The following is a 16,023-nucleotide window of genomic DNA, read 5'->3' on the forward strand; positions in this document are numbered from 1 at the left end:
CTGAATGGGCTCCCAGGGAAAAGCAGGCGCTTTCAGTCATGACAGCAGTCCATCAGATGGCCAGGCAGGCGGTATTATTCTCTGGTCCAACCTGGAAAGTTTTCTCCAGTCAGGTAACCCACGCCAGCCCCTCCCCACCTTCCAGAGTCTGTTTTCATGTTCTGCTTGAACCACCAAATGGCTTCCCTGATCCCACCCCCCCGCCAGGCTCTGCTCTGGCTTCGTCCGCCCCGATGCAGCCTCTTGGTTCCGCCCAGCATTTCGGTCACGCCAAAAGCGGGCAGCTCATACAACATGAAGGGAAAGCTCGGCACCAGCCAAGTGCCTCGAGGATGCACCGTAAAGCCTGGATTACTTTAACGAATGTGCCTGGCCCCAAAGGCTTCATAACAGGAAGAAGCTGTTTTGGCAGCCTTTCCATTGCACCGTGTAAATTTGCTGCAAGCAGCTGCTGAGAAGCTCCTTAGAAAGAACACGCCCCCTCACCCCACCCACCCACACTCCTGGCACAGCCTTTTGGAATGCCTCCCTGCCCCCCCACCCCACCCCACCGCAGAAAATAGTAAGCTTTCTTTAGATAATCAAAAGAAAGTTACTTGCCTCAATGGCCCATCAAAGCGCTGGAATTCAACAAGCAAAAAACTCCCTGGTGCCTTCAGCAAGGCAGGCACGCAGCCTGGAACATCTCTGGAGAACCTCACACATGAACCTGTGAAGCTGCCACATACTGAACTAGTCCGTTCAAGTCAGACTGGCAGCAGCTTTCCAGGGTCTCAGGCAGAGGTCCTTCACATCATCACCTATGAAGATGAAGATGAAGATATTGGATTTATATCCCGCCCTCCATTCTGAATCTCAGAGCAGCTCACAATCTCCTTTACCTTCCTCCCCCACAACAGACACCCTGTGAGGTGGGTGGGGCTGGAGAGGGCTCTCACAGCAGCTGCCCTTTCAAGGACAACCTCTGCCAGAGCTATGGCTGACCCAAGGCCATGCTAGCAAGTGCAAGTGGAGGAGTGGGGAATCAAACCCGGTTCTCCCAGATAAGAGTCCACACACTTAACCACTACACCAAACTGGCTCTCCTACACCTATGAGCTCATCCTTTCAGCAAGAGTGGCTGGGGATTCTGCACGTCACACAGATGCTCTACCGTTGAGCCCTCCTCAAATCTCCTGGGAAATTCTGCATGAAACGAGGTTCCAGCATGGGGCCTGCTGCAGAAACACAAGGGAGGATTTCGCTTAGGGAGCAGGAAGCCCCTGTTGAGCTGCACGCATGGGGCTTTCAGGCAGAAATGGGGGTGAAGAAGCCACCAAGCGCTGTACAGCACTCAGGCAACAGACTGCTGGGAGATGCCAAACTGGCAATAGCAGCACATGGGAGGATAAGTGTCATCACTTCCCACACCCCTGCATCCACCACCCAACCTGCACCCAAGACAGGCTGCACAAGTGCTGCAACACACCTCGCAGCCATTGAAAGATGCACAAGAAGAGTCCTGCCCAGTTTTGCTGGCTAAAGAGTCCATGGGGAATGGCACAAGAAAAGGTGCTGGCAGCGTCCAAATGGAAGCCACTTGTGTTGCTGGCTCATCAAAGTCCCACACTCCTGGGAGGCAGCAAGGAACTTCCTGGTGGCTGTTGGTGAGCTCAACTACACAACCTGTGAATGCTTCTGAGAACCTTTTGTGGTGAACAACCTTGGGCCCTGCAAGACTGAGTTGTGTGCTCCCCCTGATGTGGCCCCCCCATTTGCAGGTGCAAAGGGCATGGCTTCTGGGGCTTTACAGACCCACGTGGCAGAAACTAAACGGAGATGCCTCCAAGAGCCAGCGGGGCTCCTCTAACTGAGGCTGTGCCTCTAGTTACACCATTTTATTTGATCAGACATCCTACCCTGAACCAACTTCACCGTGCACTCAACCTACGGTCAATCATTCAGATTGTTGCAGCATCCCTCTTTCTTTCTTTCTTTCTTTCTTTCTTTCTTTCTTTCTTTCTTTCTTTCTTTCTTTCTTTCTTTCTTTCTTTCTTTCTTTCTTTCTTTCCACCCATGCACATTAGTGTGTTTCTGAAGCTCCGGCTCATTTTTGAAAGCTCCTTTTCTGGTCCCTCTCAGCCTCCTTCCCTCTGCCTCTCTTAGTTGGAATACATGGGCGAGGGTAAAGTGAAGATTTATGTGAGAATACTCCCATTTCCTTCAGTACATTTACCCCTGTGTCAATCACAGGATGCTCTGCAACAGCAACTCTGATGCAGAAACAAGAGGGGGGGTTGGAGGGGACTGTCACTCAAAAACAACTCCCCCGGGGGACTCCCGATCCAGAATGACTACTTGGCCAGCAGGGACTGACAATGCCAGGGGCACTTATGCGCACTGCTACCTGATCCAAAAGGGGAGGGGAGAGGCAGAAATGGAAGGGAAGGTTCCGACGTCCCAAACAGCTTGACTTCACAAGAGGGGAGTTCAGACAGCTGGAAATGTGGGGTGAAAATGCTGGCATCCATAAAGACCAGACTTCCTCTGCTGTCTGTTAACTCAGCTTCAAAGATGGAGCAAAATAAGGTGGCATCAACTGGGGCACAGAAGGCAGACGTCACTGTCTGATCATGCTCTTTAAATCCACAAGGGTATCCACAATATCAGATCAAATTGCTCGTGAGACCGCAGCCTGAGCAGACAACACTGACTTTGATAGACTGCAGGTGGTCTAATTCCTTAGCACAGCGATCCCCAGCCTTTTTGGCACCGGGGAACTGGTTTTGTGGGAAATGATTTTTCCACAGACCAGAGGGGAGGGATGGTTTTGGGATGATACAATTGTGCACTTTATTTCTAGGAAAATCACAAATACTCCCCCCCCCCGCACACACACCATCTTTTACTTTTTTTATTTTAAACACAAACATACTTAAAACATTAAAAGTCTTGCAATGCTCTGTTGCTGATGCCCCGGTGCTGCCTGCTAAACTGGCGTGTTTGTCTACACAACTATAGTCTTCCCCAGAAAAGGAGGCAGTACAATAATAGAGAGACATCCAGGTATAGTGGTCAGTATGAGCCTACAATTTGGGAGACAAATTCAAAATCCCCAGGCTATAAAACAAAATGTGCTGGGTGCACTCTCACACACACAGAGTGTCGTAGTGCTCCCCCGACCCTAGACAGGCAGCTCTTGTGCGGCCTAGTTGCCAACAGTCCGTGGACCGGGACCGGTCTGCGGATCGGGGGCTGAGGATCCCTGTGTTAGCAGACAGCTTTGTGTGGCTTCATGTGGTCTTGCAGTGGGTCCAGAGGCAGCCTCTGAAGACGGGCAAGCTCCTTTAACCAGCTGCTTGAACTGCCCCTTTTTACCAAGGACCCTGCTGTAAATGAGGATGGGGGATCTCCCAGTATTTTTATGAAAAGCCTGCAGAGGCGAGGTGCCCCAACATGGAAGGGGTGGGGGTGGGGATGGGAGGATTGAACACTTTCTTCCCACTTTTCCCGCTGTGAATCATGGTTTCCTGAGCACAGAGTGCAACATACACACCTTATGTTAGGCGTTTCCACCTTCAAAGAGTTATCCCAAATCATCACAGTGCTCCGACTGATACTTCATAGAATCATAGAGTTGGAAGGGGCCTCCTGGGTCATCTAGTCCAACCCCCTGCACAATATAGGAAACTCACAAACACCTCCCCCTAAAGTCACAGGATCTCCATCACTGTCAGATGGCCATCTAGTTTCCCAGATCCTAGTCTGACACTTTAACCACATACCATGCTGGACAGAGTGTTTGAATCCCCACTTCCCCACTCCCCCCCAAACTGGAGAGCCAATTTGGTGTAGTGGTTAAGTATGCAGACTCTTATCTGGGAGAACCGGGTTTGATTCCCCATTCCTCCACTTGCACCTGCTAGCATGGCCTTGGGTCAGCCATAGCTCTGGCAGAGGTTGTCCTTGAAAGGGCAGCTGCTGTGAGAGCCCTCTCCAGCCCCACCCACCTCACAGGGTGTCTGTTGTGGGGGAGGAAGGGAAAGGAGATTGTGAGCCGCTCTGAGACTCTTCGGGGTGGAGGGCGGGATATAAATCCAATATCTTCATCTACCTCACAGGGTGTCTGTCGTAGGGGAGGAAGGGAAAGGAGATTGTGAGCCGCTCTGAGACTCTTCGGAGTGGAGGGCGGGATATAAATCCAATATCTTCATCTACCTCACAGGGTGTCTGTTGTAGGGGAGGAAGGGAAAGGAGATTGTGAGCCGCTCTGAGACTCTTCGGAGTGGAGGGCGGGATATAAATCCAATATCTTCATCTACCTCACAGGGTGTCTGTTGTGGGGGAGGAAGGGAAAGGAGATTGTGAGCCGCTCTGAGACTCTTCGGAGTGGAGGGTGGGATATAAATCCAATATCATGAATATCATCACTTCTGCTGTGCCATGCAAGCCTATTAGGTGGCCCTGGGCCTTACATGTTCTCTCACGTTAACCTGCCTCACAAGGCTATTGTTATGGGAGAATGGAGGAGGGGAGGACCAGACTCAACACTGCTTTGAGTCCCCATTGGGGAGAAAGCGGCACAAGGCACAAAGGAGGTTCTAAAGCTGAACTGGGACACTTTAGCCCCCTTAAGATGCCGTTCTCCACAGCTACTGCATAGCTACAGAAAAGGCGACTCAACTTGTTCTAAAGCATGATGCAGTGTTTGAGCTTCAGTACGGGACTGCTGTACAGACTGCTGTAAGAATTGCAACAAGATGATTTAGCTGAGGTGCTTTGCTTACTCAGGAGCACAGCAAAAATAAGTAGGTTTCCTGTTAATAAAGAAACACCAAATTTCAGTGTAACCCCCAGAACCCTTGGGAGGTATTGAACGGCAACGTTTATTCTGTCTTTCCTGCCCCCCTCCTGCAAACAGGTGCCGGGATCACTTGAAATGGAGAGCTGCACCTTCCTCAGCATGAAATTTTATTCCGGTACCTCTGCGCTCAAGGAAGAGACCTTGTTACAGAAGGGACAAATAAACCAGAAAAAGCTGAAAAGGTGAGAAATGCTCCACGTCAAGCACTGAGGCCACCACATAAAAGCAACATGTTAAAAGTATCCACAGTGTAGTTTTGCCAGTTTTGTGATAACTGGATTCAAGGGTTCTCCCTCCATCCTGGACTAAAATTAGGGACCCACTTCTGGCACCTAAAAAGATGCACCTAGTTTTCTAGATGCACCTGTTGAGTTTCCTCAAGAGGAGCGCATGGTCCTTGGAATTACAGGGAAGCCCGGGCAAATCTGCATCTCAGCACCCCCAGTGGATTAAGGACGGGGCAGTGCTTTCGGAAGAACAATGACACTTCTGAGATTTCCCCTGTGGAGTCCCCACTGCGTCAAAGAACCATGCTGTATTCTTGCTCCAACAATGTCCATGTACTGTGGAGAAAAATCAATGCATCCTCAGGTCTCCCCACACAAGGAGGTACAGGACAGCGGGTGCCTATTTCTGAGGCCTGTTTGTACAACATGCTGTCGTGGAATCAGGGCTCTAGTCCCTATGATAAACAATTTAAAAAAAAAAACATTTTCACTGCAAATAAATGAAAGCTTTTTTTGGAGGTACTCTGCACGTACATATTCAAAAACCTTTTCAATCAAAGCTGGAGACTTAAAAGTTTAACATATTTAGGGTTACTGAAAGGGGAGGGGAGACACCCATCTAAAGTTTGCAACTCGAACCGTATTGAATTCTTGGAGCACATCTTGTAAAAACAATATTCTCTTCTGACACCAGCAAAATAGCAGCAGCAGCAGCAGCAAAAGGCTGTTCCCTCTTCCCAGAGGCTTGTTGTTCCAAATAACAGAACAGAGATAACATTTTCTACAGAACAGAGTTCCTCAGTTCCAGTGGGAACCTGTCACCATGGAAAATCAGAAAATCAAGGCAACCGGGTTAAGGGTAATCCCAATGAGAACGGAAACTCTTTCGCCAAATCAAATTGTTAAGAGGCGCTTGATGACGAAAACTAGGCCAGTGAAACTCCTCTGATGGAAAGGAATGAAAAACCCTCCCATCGGAAAACATGTGTAGCTAATTCATTATTGCGCTGAGCACATGCAAACATCTGGGCTCACCATCTCTCTTGCACCAGCGACTCCTCTGCCTCATTCTCAGGAAGACATCCTGGGCACACCCACTGGGAACCTCCCAGAGCTCTGGCCAATTTAGGAGACACCTCTAAGGACTGTGTCAATCCCATGTTATCCTGGAGACCTGGGATTGGATTCCCACCATGTTTATTTCAGTGGCCAAATGCATCTGGGATCCAATCTGGATTTGGGCCACAGTGATGGCGCTGGGCTGTTTCTTTCCAACTCCACCCTCCCCCTGGAGTTTCTCCAGTGCTGCTATTAAGTCCACAAAGGGGGAAATCAAAGGAACTTCCTATTTCAAACCAATCAGGCCTAATAACAGTTGTGGTGATTTTTATTGTAAACATAATGAGGGCAAAGGGGTAAAGCCAGGGTGTCAAACTCATTTTGGAATGAGGATCAAATCTGACATAAAAGAGACCTTGTCGGCACAAGCCATGTCGGGTTGGGCCATGTTGAGCCAGGCAATGTGTGTGCCTATTTAAGCTCATACATACCACGAATAAACTTTTTTTTAATCTTAAAGGTGCCCCCCCCCCCCCCGGACTCTGACTTTGTCCTACTGCTTCAGATCAACATGGCTGCCCACCTGAATCTATCTTTTTCCACTGCTTCCTTTCAGGTTTGGTGTCTTTGCCTCTCTTTATGTGAGAAAGTGAAAGAGCCCCGTGGCGCAGAGTGGTAAAGCTGCAATCCTGCAGTCCTAAGCTCTGCTCACGACCTGAGTCCAGTTCCGGCAGAAGCTGGGTTGAGGTAGCCGGCTCGAGGTTGACTCAGCCTTCCATCCTTCCAAGGTTGGTAAAATGAGTACCCAGCTTGCTGAGGGGGGGAAAGTGAAGATGACCGGGGAAGGCAATGGCAAACCACCCCATAAAACAGTCTGCCGTGAAAGCGCTGTGAAAGCAACGTCACCTCTGAGTCTCAGCCTCAAGAGACCCAGCCCCCATGCCTTTGGCAATGCATCCCCTCCCTTTTGGCCATCAAGTCACAGATGCCTTACAGTGACCCTGTAGGGTTTTCAAGGCAAGAGATGTTCAGAGGCAGTTTGCCATTGCCCGCCTCTGTGTCATGAACCTGGGCTTCCTTGGTGATCACCCTTACAAAGACTGCTTAGCTGCCAAGATCTGATTGATCTCTGCTTCCTCTCACGACGGCTGTTCCTTTATATGTTCCTGGAGCAGACAGACATTCAGCTGGGAGTTTCATAAACAGAGATCCCAGATTTTTTTTCTCCTTGAAAAGTCAAGTTCCTAGGGTCCCTGATTCAATGGTGCAAGAAGAAGAAGATATTGGATTTATATCCCGCCCTCCACTCCGAAGAGTCTCAGAGTGGCTCACAATCTCCTTTACCTTCCTCCCCCACAACAGACACCCTGTGAGGTAGATGAAGATATTGGATTTATATCCCGCCCTCCACTCCGAAGAGTCTCAGAGTGGCTCACAATCTCTTTCCCTTCCTCCCCCACAACAGACACCCTGTGAGGTAGATGAAGATATTGGATTTATATCTCGCCCTCCACTCCGAAGAGTCTCAGAGCGTCTCACTATCTCCTTTACCTTCCTCCCCCACAACAGACACCCTGTGAAGTAGATGAAGATATTGGATTTATATCCCACCCTCCACTCCGAAGAGTCTCAGAGCGGCTCACAATCTCCTTTCCCTTCCTCCCCCACAACAGACACCCTGTGAGGTAGATGAAGATATTGGATTTATATCCCACCCTCCACTCCGAAGAGTCTCAGAGCGGCTCACAATCTCCTTTCCCTTCCTCCCCCACAACAGACCCCCTGTGAGGTAGATGAAGATATTGGATTTATATCCTGCCCTCCAGTCCAGAGTCTCAGAGGGGCTCACAATCTCCTTTCCCTTCTTCCCCCACAACAGACACCCTGTGAGGTAGATGAAGATATTGGATTTATATCCCGCCCTCCAGTCCAAAAAGTCTCAGAGCTGCTCACAATCTCCTTTACCTTCCTCCCCCACAACAGACACCCTGTGAGGTAGATGAAGATATTGGATTTATATCCCGCCCTCCACTCCGAAGAGTCTCAGAGCGGCTCACAATCTCCTTTACCTTCCTCCCCCACAACAGACACCCTGTGAGGTGGGTGGGGCTGGAGAGGGCTCTCCCAGCAGCTGCCCTTTCAAGGACAACCTCTGCCAGAGCTATGGCTGACCCACGGCCATGCCAGCAGGTGCAAGTGGAGGAGTGGGGAATCAAACCCGGTTCTCCCAGATAAGAGTCCACACTCTTAACCACTACACCAAACTGGCAAGAGGAAGGAGATTTAACCCCCAGGCCACAGGCCTGTTCTGAACGGGGCCTCTCTGTTCTCTTTGCCCCACTGCAGAAATACAAGGATACCAGGTGTCTGTGTGCTAAGAAGACTTGCACATTTAACCCAGTGATGCAGTCAGAATTCCTCATGCTGGTTTTAAAAAAAAATGCATTAAAAGTAACATAGGATTACCAGCCTCCACAGAGAACCTAGAGTTCTCCTGGGATGAAAACTGATCTTCAGACTACAGAACTCAACAGACTACAGAGATCAGTTCCTCCAGAAGAAGAAGAAAAAGCCACAGCTCCACTCAAAATTGTGTCCCAGCTCACAAGATTTTTAGAGAAATAACACTCGGAGAATTGTTCTTAGAGATACATCTGCTCAGCTATCTCCCATCCTGAATTTTACTTCGAAAATGCATAAGTCACATGTTGAATATACACCAAAAGTAGCAGCGAGAAACCACCACAGATCAGCATCTCTGGAGTGTGGGAAATGCCAGGAGCAACCATCAGCCTGTAGCTCCGAGTCCAGAGTGCTTGCTTTGCATGTGAAAAGTCCCCCATTCCAATGCACGGCATCTCCAGCAAAACAGGGGAGGGAAGCCACGGCCTTAGAGCTGACAATGTGCCGCTAGAAGGACCAATGCGCTATTGTTGCTTGAACTCCCTGCTCTCATGTTTTAAAAGCCACATATTACCCCAAACTCGCTTTTATAGCCAAAATTGGAATATTCCTTGCAAGTCATATTTTTTCAAACAGTGAAGAGGCAAACCGCCTGGAGGAAGCACAATTTCTAACACAAATAGTGGAGCCCCACTTCCAGTCCCCAGTGCGAAACATCACAGAAGGCTAATTTACACCTGCTCCTGCGTAACCGGCCCAAAATCCCATCAGGTCTTTGCCTGCCAATTTCCATGCAGCTGGGATTTTAGCTCTGCTTGACTTGGCAAGATTTCGTAATGAGGCCCGAAGGGCTTCGCAGGAGCTCTGCTTTCATCTCTCGGGAAACAAAGCAAGCGACGTAACCGGTGGACTGAACGCAATCGGCATGGCTTTCTGAACACATTAGACAAGCTCACAGACTCATGGATGGCCATTCGTGATGATAGACTGAATCTTTTTGAAAGTCCCAGGGGGAATAGGGTTGCCAATCCCCAGGTGGGGGCAGGGGATCCCCCGGTTTGGAGGCCCTCCCCCCGCTTCAGTGTCGTCAGAAAGCGGGGGGAGGGGAGGGAAATGTCTGCAGGGAACTCTGTTATTCCCTATGGAGATTTATTCCCATAGAAAATCATGGAGAATTGATCTGCGTATCTGGGGCTCTGCGGGGTCTGTTTTTTGGGGTAGAGGCACCAAATTTTCAGTATAGCATCTAGTGCCTCTCCGCAAAATATTCCCCAAGTTTCAAAAAGATTGGACCAGGGGGTCCAATTCTATGAGCCCCAAAAGAAGGTGCCCCTATCCTTCATTATTTCCTATGGAAGGAAGGAACATATGAACATATATGAACATATGAAGCTGCCTTATACTGAATCAGACCCTTGGTCCATCAAAGTCAGTATTGTCTTCTCAGACTGGCAGCGGCTCTCCAGGGTCTCAATTGAATAGGCATGTGGTCCCTTTAAATGTGATGGCCAGAACTCCCTTTGGAGTTCAATTATGCTTGTCACAGCCTTGATCTTGGCTCCACCCCTAATGTCTCCTGGCTCCACCCCCAAAGTCTCCTGGCTCCTCCCCCAAAGTCCCCAGATATTTCTTGAATTGGACTTGGCAACCCTAAGGGGGAATGATTTGAAATTGTTCATCTCTGCTCTTTGGACACAGAAGTCCTTGCTTCCATTTTGCTTCTCCCCTTGCGGCTAACTGAAGACACAATGTTGCCTGAACACACACATTCTTGCCAATTTGTTTCCTAGCAATGAATCCCCCTCCCCAGTAAAATGTCTGACATTCCGCGCATGTCAGTAAATAAACATTATACATAATATACATAGGTGACATGCGCTGTACATGTAAACTGCATATTGAAAAACCACACAGTGTATGTATGTATGCAGCACAAAGCAAAAGCATACTCGAAGAATGCCTCTGATACTGCTGTGGCCCTCATGCTCCGTTTCTGGGTTTGCCACAACATCGAGCCAGCCACTTGGAAACAGATACTGGACTAAATGGATCCTTAGTCAGATCCAGTTGGGCTGTTCTTATGTTAAATGAGTTCTAGAATCTGCTGACACTCTATTTCTCTCACGTGACAAGGTAAAGAGCGTTGGATTCAGATCAGGGTGACCTAGGTTCAAATCCCCACTCTGCCATGGAAGATCACAGAGTGATTTCTGATGTGGCCTACAGGCTCCAGGGAAGCCTGTATTAGAGTAGCAACCAGACCTACATTTCCCAGGATCCCTTCTGTTGTGTCTTGCATTTCAGTCCCAAAATTACAACACAGCGGACGCTACGGAGGTGACCAGTGGAAGTCCACTGGTCCCTGGATGTAGCTCCGCAAATACGCTCCGCCAATCAAGATCTGTGGCGGGAAGTTTAGCTGGCCAGGATTGGACCTGGCCAGACTGAGGGTTGTTCCGGGGTATGTATATAATCAGGACCCGGCCCGCATTGCCTCGTCTTGTGATGTACTTGCTAATAAAGCATGTTGCCTTCAACACGTCTCGTCACTCAGTACATTACACCTTCTGTCTCTCTGATTGGATGGCAGAAGTTTTGGAGGGAAAACTTGCCCAATGGAGACCAGAGGTGTGGGACCTGGGAGGAAACAAGAAAAGAACTAGCTAGAGAGGAAGGTGTGTTCTCTCTGGAAAGGCTGAGCTGGAGCAAAGGCTGCAGCAGAAGAGTTCCCTCATCCAAAGAGTGGTGAGTCAGTTGAATTCAGAAGGAAGGGAACGTATTAGTTGTGTCAAGGATTTTATTTTGCTTTGTACTACTTTTATTGTTTTTCCATGTTCACTGTTGCACTAAAAGTTTTATAACCCACTTGTGTTGCTCTTGAGCACTTATAATAAAACTATTGTTGTTAATGCTGCCTGGGTCTTCAAGTCTCTCTGGTCACAGATAAAAGGTTTTGTTAAGGAAGACCCAGAGTGGGGTGGGTGCCTGACAGATCCTACCAGAGTGGAGTCAGTCTGTAGATGCCCTCCCTGGTCCTTTGCTTGTGACACTACCCAACAGGGTTGTTGTTGCAGGGGGGATAAAATGGAGAAGAGGCGAATGATGCAGTCCACTTTGGACCCCCATCAAGACTGGCTTCCAGTCCATTTCATTCAGCCCACTGACAGTCTCCCTTCCAGAGCCCAGATTTTCATTCTAGAGCTCCGCCGCCTCTATCCCTATTGTGATATTTCTGACCTGGCTTACACAGTCAGCCCAGTGACTTCATGCTTAGGCCGAAGGCTATGCAGCCTGGCATTCAGAAAGACAATAGAGCCGTGGAGGGGTCGGAGTTGGCAGCTCTTTGAATGAGCCATTCCTGGTTTCATTCAAACAATGAATGTGAAAGCTAACAGAATTTTCTTTTGACTGGAGCTCCTGTATCAGGCCTTTCAAAACAAAGCAAGAGCCATGCTTGGGGGTGGGAGGGAGTGGGCTGAGAAGAGAATAATTCTCAAAACCTGCTTCACAGAGGCGTGGGAGGGAGAGGCTGTGGCTCAGGGGCAGAGCATCTCCTTGGCCTGCAGAAGATCCCAGGTTCAACTCTCAGCATCTCCCTTTAAAAAAGAACCAGGCAATTGGGGATCTGAAAAACCTCAGCCTGAGACCGCTGAGAGCTCCTGCTGGTCTGAGAAGCCAATCAGGGCCTGAGAAGGGCCGATGGCCTGATTCAGCGTAAGGCAGCTTCATCTGTTCATATTGCAAGGCGATTCAGTGCTCCCCCAGAAGGCCAAGCCGCACAGAAGGGCTGCAAAGCAAGGCGTTTTGCTGCACCAAGTTAGGCCCACCCATCCCTCCCTGGTCTTACCCTCCGCTGTCGTTGTTGCTGGTCTTTCATATCATCTGCTCTCTGGTCCTTTTAACTGGAGATGCCAGGGATTGAACCGGGGGCCTTCTGCAGGCCAAGCAGATGCCCTGACCCATAAATCACCTCTGCATATGTAAATCCAGATTGCCAGAGTTGAGTAGGAAGAGGAGGATCCAATTGCCAAAGCAGAATGGGCAGAGACATGGGAAAACCTCTTCTCCTTTGCAACCAGCCTTCTCACAGGCCATGGTGATTGTTCTGCTGCCCGGGCTCATTTTGGGTGACTAAATACAGCGGAGGGGACAAGATGGGAGGGAGAGGAGTCCTGGGCACATGAGGCTTAAGCATTAACTCCCCACCCACAGACCTCATGGGGCTACCTGTTCCTGCAGGTCTAGAGACAACCCAGGACACTTCTAAAACAGGACACCGCACAGACACTATAAGAGCAAGCAGGAGACTGGAAGTTCTGGTGTTCTTCAACAAGCCACGCTCCCTTCCAGCTCTACATTCCCCTGTGTAATCTTGGGGGAAATACCTTTGGCCCAACTTACAGGGCTGATGTACAGAGACAATAAATAAGAAGAGGCTTAGCGCTCTGTGCTTAAAACTTGATTCTATATAATAGTATGTTAAATTGGCGTTCCATACCTGATAGTTTCAGCTGCAACAGTGGAGCAAGATTGCACCCAGTTTTTTTTTGGGGGGGGGGTGGCTTTTGAGAGCCAAAGCGTCAAATCTGGTGAAGAGAGCTTTGGTTGTCAAAAGTTCATCCTAGCCAAAATCTTGTTGGTCTCTAAGGAGCTACAGGACTTGAATCAAACTCTATACGTGAGAATCATAGAGTCCAGGGTCATCTAGTCCAACCCCCTGCACAATGCAGGAAACTCACAAATATCTCCCTGTAAATTCACAGGATCTTCATTGCTGTCAGATGGCCATCTAGCCTCTGTTTAAAAACCTCCAAGGAAGGAGAGCCCACCACCTCTGTAAAGAGAGTATCTTTACAGCATCACATTAGATTTTAACTATGTAAATTGTGAAATGTTTATACTCTTATGCTTAATTTTATACTCTTATGTTAGATTTTATGTGTTGTAAGCCGCCCTGAGCCACCTGGTGGGAAGGGCGGGATATAAATTACAAATAAATAAATAAAAACTCAGGGCAGCCCAAGGCCTGATTTTTAGTCCATTCATTTGCAATGAACAAGAGATGAAGGAGATGCAACATTGCCCAACCATGTGCACAAGAAGACACACATACTGAATCAGGCCCTTGGTCCATCAAGATCAGTCCTTTCTACTCAGACTGTGAGGAGTCCTCAGGGACTCAGGGGACAGGTCTTTCCCATCACCTTTATCTTTATCTTTACAGCATCGCATTAGATTTTAACTATGTAAATTGTGAAATGTTTATACTCTTATGCTTAATTTTATACTCTTATGTTAGATTTTATGTGTTGTAAGCCGCCCTGAGCCACCTGGTGGGAAGGGCGGGATATAAATTACAAATAAATAAATAAAAACTCAGGGCAGCCCAAGGCCTGATTTTTAGTCCATTCATTTGCAATGAACAAGAGATGAAGGAGATGCAACATTGCCCAACCATGTGCACAAGAAGACACACATACTGAATCAGGCCCTTGGTCCATCAAGATCAGTCCTTTCTACTCAGACTGTGAGGAGTCTTCAGGGACTCAGGGGACAGGTCTTTCCCATCACCTATGACCTGATCCTTTTTAACTGAAGATGCCAGGGATTGAACCTGGGACCTTCTGCGTTTCAAGCAGATGCTCTACCACTGAGCCACAGTCCTTTCCCCACACAGCCCTAAGCCAGCACCCCTGGAATCTTGCTCTCCGAGGCAGCCGCCTGTTAGGCTAGAACTAGCCCTGCTTTCTCCACTGCCCTTAAATAACATCAGCCAAAAAAAAAAAAATCCACCCTGCGCTCACTGCACTGAATGAGAAGCGTTGCCAAATTTCCCTGCTGGAGGAGTCGTGTTAATTTGGCAGAGATAAATCTGGCGTTTTCCTTTGCTCCTTCCCCCAAAGCCAGTCATTCAAGGTACTGGGAAGGGAGTGACCAACATTCCAAACACAGAAGAGCTGCCCTGTCAGAGCAACTCCGAAGGCTCATTCACCACTTGGCGCAGTCCGGTTTTCAAAACAGCCGGGAACTGACACGGCCCTGTCTAGCGCTAATATTTGCACTGAGGGCCAGCCGGTTTAAAAATAAAATGCACCCGGGCTTTCAAACAGCAGTAAACAAACTGTGGGCGGAAAATTGATCTACGCCTCCTTGGGGAATTTTAAAATTAAAAAATCCCTAACCTTAGCTCATGTCACTTTGCCCAGGCTTCAGGTCAGTATATTCAGCAGAAAAGAAATACAGTATTTGCCGAGAGTTGTGAATCACCGGATTAAACCTACTCCTCCGCCCCAGATGTTTCACAGCACATGTCGCTTTCCTTCAAGAGCACTTGCAGGCAGAGACAGTCTTGCAGGATGGGATCTCTACATGCTCAAGACCCTGTTTGCACAGCAGTCCATAGACACACATCTAAATGTGCATAAGCTCTCCACACAACATCTGTACCCTCCAGTTCTGCAGGATACAGATAGCATGCAGGTTTTCTTAAAAATGGGGGCAGGACACCTGGATGCGTTCATTGCATTGCTACAGCAAAATGCGGCAGCACGGCTAGTAACTGCATTGCCTCTACAGGCAAGCATTCGACCAGTGCTGCAACAATTGCACTGGCTACCAATAGAGTACCAGATCCGCTTCAAGGTTTTGGTCTTAACATTTAAAACCTTACGCGTCCTGGGACCAACATACCTGTGGGACCGCCTCTTCCCATATGCGCCCCAGAGATCACTGTGTTCTGCTTCGCAGCATCTCCTGACCATTCCTGGCCCAAAGGATATTTGATTTGCCTCGACTAGGGACATGGCCTTTTCAGCCTTGGCCCCGGCATGGTGGAATCAGCTCCCTGTGGAGATCCGGGTCCTACCTGAATTAATGCTATTTCGTAGGGCCTGCAAGACGGAACTATTCTGCCGGGCCTTCGGTTGAGGCAGTGGACATCCTTATTTCCACTTGGCCTCCCTTACCTGCCATGATGTTATCTTATTTTAATATTATCTTAATTTATCATTCTACCTCTGGGCCTACTGTTGTATTGATATATATCAGGGGTGGCCAGTGGTAGCTCTCCAGATGTTTTTTGCCTACAACTCCATCAGCCCCGGGATCTGTAGGCAAAAAACATCTGGAGAGCTACCGTTGGCCACCCCTTTGCAGACTGCTGATTAAGGACTGCTGAACTGATGGATTTGCCTAAGTGACTTTAACTGACAGAATAGCGCCAAAAAATTCCACTGTTATTGTTAAATTATGTTAATTATATTAAATGTGAATTAGAACGGTTTTTAAGATAATGCTGATTTTAAAGTTTTTGTATAACTATCGTATGGATATGTTGTTAGCCGCCCTGAGCCTGCCTAGGCGGGGAGGGCGGGATATAAATAAAATTTTATTATTATTATTATGTGCTCAGTTGGAAACTGCCACCTGTGACATATATGTTGTTTGTTTTATTGTATCCTATGGTTTTAGCTTGTAGTTTTTAATTGTTTT

General features: G+C 48.4%; 1 protein-coding gene and 1 non-coding gene across 3 annotated transcripts in view; both read right to left on the reverse strand.

The window, feature by feature from the left end:
* ARHGEF9 (Cdc42 guanine nucleotide exchange factor 9) overlaps nucleotides 1–16,023 on the reverse strand; it is a 497,418-nt gene that overhangs the window by 442,667 nt on the left and 38,728 nt on the right. The window lies entirely within an intron of this gene.
* TRNAF-GAA (transfer RNA phenylalanine (anticodon GAA)) lies at nucleotides 14,126–14,200 on the reverse strand. Its single transcript has one exon. It is a non-coding gene; the product is annotated as a tRNA-Phe (tRNA).

Source organism: Heteronotia binoei, chromosome 11, assembly GCF_032191835.1.
Source record: "Heteronotia binoei isolate CCM8104 ecotype False Entrance Well chromosome 11, APGP_CSIRO_Hbin_v1, whole genome shotgun sequence".
Taxonomy (NCBI): Eukaryota; Metazoa; Chordata; class Lepidosauria; order Squamata; family Gekkonidae; genus Heteronotia; species Heteronotia binoei.